The sequence below is a fragment of the Gekko japonicus genome, unplaced genomic scaffold (genome assembly GCF_001447785.1).
Source record: "Gekko japonicus isolate JY-2015 unplaced genomic scaffold, Gekko_japonicus_V1.1 scaffold672, whole genome shotgun sequence".
NCBI classification, from domain to species: domain Eukaryota; kingdom Metazoa; phylum Chordata; class Lepidosauria; order Squamata; family Gekkonidae; genus Gekko; species Gekko japonicus.
In genome coordinates, this window is record NW_015161423.1 from 834236 (window position 1) to 840235 (window position 6000).

The following is a 6000-nucleotide window of genomic DNA, read 5'->3' on the forward strand; positions in this document are numbered from 1 at the left end:
CAGCAAGTGGCTGAGGACCTCCTGATATCCCCATCAGAGGACCTCAACTTATGGGGATTTCGTTAAGCGAATGGCTAACACACTGACCCTGTCGACCGTTCAGCCTACACCTACAGTCACGGACTCAGTGTTTGATATTGTCCAGATGGACACGTTGACAGCCATCGCCTTGCCTATGACCTTGGTCCTCCTGCAAGCAGCCAAAGCTCCTTGGCCCCATCCGGCTTCCACTCCCATCTCTAGCTGGAGAATAGATCACATGTACAAGTTGCAGGAAATGGGCACTGAGTTTTTATTCATCCACCCTAAACCAAACTCAGTGGTTGTCACCTCCTTTTCAAAGGGAAGACGTACACATTCCTCACCCCTTGATAAGGAGGGAAAGAAGTTAGACTCTTTCGGCAGAAAGTTTTACTCAGCTGGATCACTGGGTATCAAGACTTCCAACTACACTGCCTGTATGGGGGGATATCAATGTGCTCTCTGGGAGCAGTTATCTGAATTCATTGCAGCCCTTCCTGATGAGCTTAACCGTCAAGCTAGGCGAATTCAAAAGGAAGGCATGCTTTTGGCGAAGCATCAGCTTAATGCTGCCAAGCATACTCTGGATGTGGCTGCTAAGACACTCACCTCAGCTGTCACCTTCAGCGACACACCTGGTTGTGCTCCACAGCTTTGCAACAGGCTACAAAGGACCTTCCTTTCGAGGGTGAGGGTCTTTTCAGTTCCACGACTGATACTGTCTTGGAGGACCTAGACAAGAGTATCAAGACATCTCACAATCTGGGAGTTACACCAGCCCCAAAACACAACAGGGCAAGGTCATGGAACAAGTCATGGTCTCGCAGGTCCTCACTTAAATCCTCTCCTGAGCTGCAGTGGCAAAGGTCACCAAACATGTCTTCACGCCCCTATGGAAACAAACCCAAGTTTTCACCGGCCACGCAACCTAGGGCAAAGACTTCTAAGGCTCCTAAGCAGAGTCTTTGACTTCAGCCATCTATCCACACCTCCCACCCACCTGTCTCCTTACCTGTCTGCCTGGCAAAGGATAACATCGGATTGGTGGATTCTCCCTGTCATCAAGGTGGGATATCTTATAGAGTTTATCCAAGTTCCTACGACCTCCACCTTTGTGCTCACTCCACCATCGAGCACACTCCTACAAGAAATTCAGAACTGTCTTCAAAAAGATGCTATAGAACCAGTTCCTGCACCCCAATATCACCATGGATTTTATTCCCATTATTTTACAGTACCCAAAAAGGATGGAGGCCTCTGTCCTATTACGGACCTCAGAAACCTCAGTCATTTCATCGCTTACAAAAAGTTTCATATGACAACCTTGCAGAACATCCTTCGTTGCGGGTCCAGTTCATGGGCGTGATCCTAGACTCAACAGTCTGCAGAGTGTTTCTTCCCCCCAAAAGAGCAAATGACATTACTGCTCTCATAAGCCTCTTACGTCAGCAAGGGGATGCGAGGCAAATCCAACGCCTCCTTGGATCGATGTCTGCCACTACAGCAGTAATAGTTTTTGCTTGGCTTCACATGAGGCCACTTCAGCTGTGGCTCCTCAGGAGGTTCCACCACAATCTCAGCCCCAGTCCCAGAGATTCATCCCCCCCACACAGGTGTTGGACTTGTTGAACTGGTGGGAGAACCCGCACAACCTTCTGGAGGGTGCTCCATTTCACCCACCTGCCCTATCCATGACACTCACCACCAATGCGTCGCTTTGGAGATAGGGAGCACATCTCAAGGGGATGTGTGTGGGCTCCAGGTGGGAGGCTTATGTGGCCCACAAACGTATCAACTTTTTGGAGCTGTTAGCCATCCAGTATACTCTCAGGTATTTTCGCCACCTGGTGGCCCATCACACAGTAGCACTCTTAACCGACAACTCCACAGTTCTGTTACCTCAACCGTCAAGGTGGGACGGTGTCGAAGGGCCTGTATCGACTGGCCCTCGAGATTTGGAATGAATCCCAATTATGGGGTGTCTTCCTGATAGCAACCCATCTGTCCAGGTCCCTAAATGTGCAGGCAGACTTCCTGAGCAGAAGAAGAGTGTTGTTGCACGAGTGGGAACTTAATTGGATATATCTCCAGCCGATTTTCGACAGATAGGGCCAGCTGGAAGTAGATGTGTTCGCAACACATCAGAATGTGAAATGTTACCTGTTCTGCTCTAGAGCAGGGAGGGACCCCATATCCCTGGGAGACGGACTTCTCTAAGCATGGTCCCACAGGCACGTGTTTCTCTTCCCACTGATCCCTCTTCTCACCAAGGTGATCAACAAGATAATGAGGGAACAGCCTCAGTGCATCCTTGTGACCCCATGGTGGCCTTATCAGCACTGGTTCCCTGCTCTACTTCACATGTCCAAGGGCTCCTCCATTCATTTTCTGGCGGCACAAAAGGGTCAGGTGCTGCATCATGATGTGCCACATCTCAAGCTCACAGCGTGGAGGATCCTGTAGAACGGATTAAGAATAGGATAGACCACGTCTTGTTGGATTGTCATAAGCCTTCTACACCTATTTCCTATTATGGGAAATGGAAGAAGTTTTTAGCTTACCTTAGCTCATTGGGGTTACCTCCACCCCCTTCGGACTTGGTTACAATTTTTGGTTTCTTGTTGTCCTGCTTAGATTTAGGCCTTACTTGTGCCTTGTTGCGCATTTATTTAGCTGCCATTTCCACTAATCACCCTGCGGAGGATGGTTACTCCATTTTTCCCCACCCGCAGACCAAACAGTTCCTTAAGGGCCTCAATCACCCCCCCCCATCTCGGAGCCCTACACCAGCCTGGGACTTACCTTTGGTGCTGTCCAAACTGATGGGCAAGCCTTTCGAGCCCATGGCTACATGTAGCTTGCAACTCCTGTCATGGAAGATGGCCTTCCTGGTGGCCATCACGTCAGCCCAGAGAGTAAGCGAGCTGTCTGCGCTTCGCTGTGACCCGCCCTACCTGACTTTTCACCACAACGCCATTACCTTGGCTCCAAATGCCTCCTTCCTTTCCAAATTTGTTTTGGAGTTCCATCTGCGGGCTGACGCCGTTCTTCCAGCGTTCTTCCTGTCTCCACGGAACGGTGATAAACATCGCCTTCACGCGCTGGACGTAAAAAGGGCTTTGCTTTTTTACCTGGACAGAATGCGGCCTTTTAGAAAGTCCCCAGCCCTGTTTGTCTCCCATGCCCTGCCCGGACAGGGAAAGAAGTTGTCATCTCAGCGACTGTCCAAGTGGATTGTGGAGACAATTAAGCTGTGCCATCTTTTGGCCAAGAAGCCGCTCCCGGGACCGCTTTGGGCCCACTCCACTCGGGCCGTAGCAACGTCCACGGCCTTCCTGAGAGGTGCGTCGCTCTGTGATATCTGCAACGCAGCAACCTGGGCCTCTCCTCACACGTTTGTGAAGCATTACACCTTGGATGTACTTCTTCATCAGCACTCTGCGGTGGGACAAGCTGTGTTGCAGGCACCGCATGTCTAGGACCTTCAGCTCCCTCCTCCAGGTAGGCATATATTGCTTGTTAATCTCCCAAAGGTGTGATGCACAGAGACCTGCAACTGATGTTCTTCGAGTGGTCATCTGTGCATTCACACTACCCGCCCTCCTTCCCCTCTGCTTTCGGTCCTCTTGTCTCTCTTTCGTTCTGAGACTGATGGCAGCAGTCAGAAGGAACTGGCAGAATTGTCGTGCCCCTCCCTAGTCATGCGCACTGGAGCCCGGCACGTGACTGGGGAAAGGGCGCGCAAATCCCTTTTGCTTTCTATTTTACCGACAGGGGTCAGCACAGGCGCACTATATCCCAGAGGTGTGAATGCACATATGACCACTCGAAGATCATCAGTTACATGTAAGCAACCTGTTTTTCAACTTTGGATCATCTCAAATGTTGTTCATGGTTCTCCTTCATATTCCTTCATGTTCCTATTTCTCCAAAGATCCTGACATTTTCTTTCAGTTATTCACATGTATCAGAGTTTTTTCAATAGACATCTTCAAAAATAGAACCACTAGTTAACTGCTTCCTTATAAAGAGTTGGATTGGCAATCCATCAGCATTAGGGGGTGTAGATTTTTTGCCATATTCCCTTCCCCTCCCAGCAATCTTTTCCAATCTTGAAAAGTTTTTCCCTGTAGGTCACAGAACCCACATAAACTAAGAGCCATGAGTGAGGGAGCTGCAGTGGAGAAAGGAGGCAAAATTGCATATTCCACAAGCATAGTTCCTCTGATGGAAGAGAAAGGAGGTAATGGCACCCCATTCCCTCTTTGCACAGTCCCCACACACATTGCACATGGCTATTAGTTCACACAAGTCTAGCAACCCTGAGAATCAACTACTTGGGAATTAGACAGGAATACTTGGATGAAGAGACTCTGGCAAAATTCTGCATCCAATGCCTTCTGATTTTTTCTGGATCCAAACCACTGAAGGCCACAGAAGATACCATAGCATCAGTCTCACTACTTGAATTGATCGGTTCTGTTATCATACGATTGTTGCATATTTAGGAGCAATTTTATTTATTTATTGCTTAACTATATAGGAGTCCACACAAGCTACTCTATGGGTGCTAGCAGCAACACTGGCTAATAGATTAAGAGTTTGGAATAATTTTCATGAAAATCTCAAATAAATCGTGAAATAAGGATGTGGTATAAAAACTGCTGAAGTAATAAAGTGAGTGCTGCTGACCATATATGATGAGCCCTGTCTCTCAGTTCATGACTGCTCCAAGGCTAATGTCACATACTTAATCATTCCACCTCTGGTTCTGCTCTGTAGCTAAATCTTAATAAAAATAGAAATTGAGATGTCATGTAAATAATCAGATTATTCCATAATGAATAGCATAACAAAACCCTGAGGCTTTTTCAGTTGGACAAATTTGGACACGTTTGGAAGAAAGATCTTATTTGACTAAAATAGAAATGGTTGTTTGGTTGGTAGGGCTGTCTGGCAAGACAGTTGATGGCAGAGAACCATTTAAATAATGAAAAGAGAATGTTTCATTTCATCAAGTGTATTTTTCTTGAATGGGAACTAATGTAAGGCAGTCCAGAAAAGTGCAACTTGAACAACTTGTTATTTCATCTCTAGCACAACTGAGCCCTTTGAAGACATTGCCATACCAAACTAGATGTGGGGGCAACACAGTCTAATCCAGGTTGTGCTGGTGAAGGGCCCATTTAAAACACAGTAGAAAAGGGTGAGAGGGTAGCACTCAAACCTTATCCTGACCATTTACTACCATTTTCCTCCCAGAGGGCATATTTCCAATCTCATTTTTCTCCAACATGTTTACTTCTAGTTCTAGAGCACCAACAAGCAGCAAAATAGCTGAGACATAGGTGTGGGTGGAGTGTGGGCAGAGCAAGAATTTTGGCAACCCCCATTCCCCGTCCTGATGCATTTTTAATCCCACCCTTATCTCTTATTTTATAGATGTGATGGGAAACCTGTTTCTGACACAGAAATCTGTGATCACCAGATAAAGTTTGGAACTTATTTTTTGTTGGTCACATTCCTTGGTTGTGTCACTGCAGGAATTATAATTAGGAGTATGTATTCAGATATACCAGAGCTGAAATTAAACCCAAAACTCGCTGTTTCAGGTCAGTTCAGGGATACTGAAATTACCCCAAACATCCCCAAAATTCCAAGAGTAATTGTAATTTATCTCCTGGAATGTGGGGGTTTCTTGGAGGTGCAGGAATGAAGAATATGGGGGGAAGAGGAAACACACAGTGGGCTCTCAGAAGTCCGTGGTGCACAGTCTCTTTCACCTTTAAAGGGAGCATGGGCTACCAAACGGCGGGGAGACACTGAAGGCAGACTGGGCCTCAGAGGCTACATTGACCTTTAGCACCGCAGAGTAGTTTGGTACTTCCTCTCTCTCCCTCTCTGCTTTTGTTTCCTTGAGGCTGGCATTCAGCAAAAGATTCATTTGGATTTCAACTTTTTTTTTTTAAAGAGTGTGAT

The 6000-nt window shown here is 47.0% G+C and overlaps 1 protein-coding gene across 1 annotated transcript in view; it reads left to right on the top strand.

Moving 5' to 3' along the window:
• The window catches only part of COL13A1 (collagen, type XIII, alpha 1), a 308444-nt gene that overhangs the window by 301829 nt on the left and 615 nt on the right, over positions 1-6000 (top strand). The window lies entirely within an intron of this gene.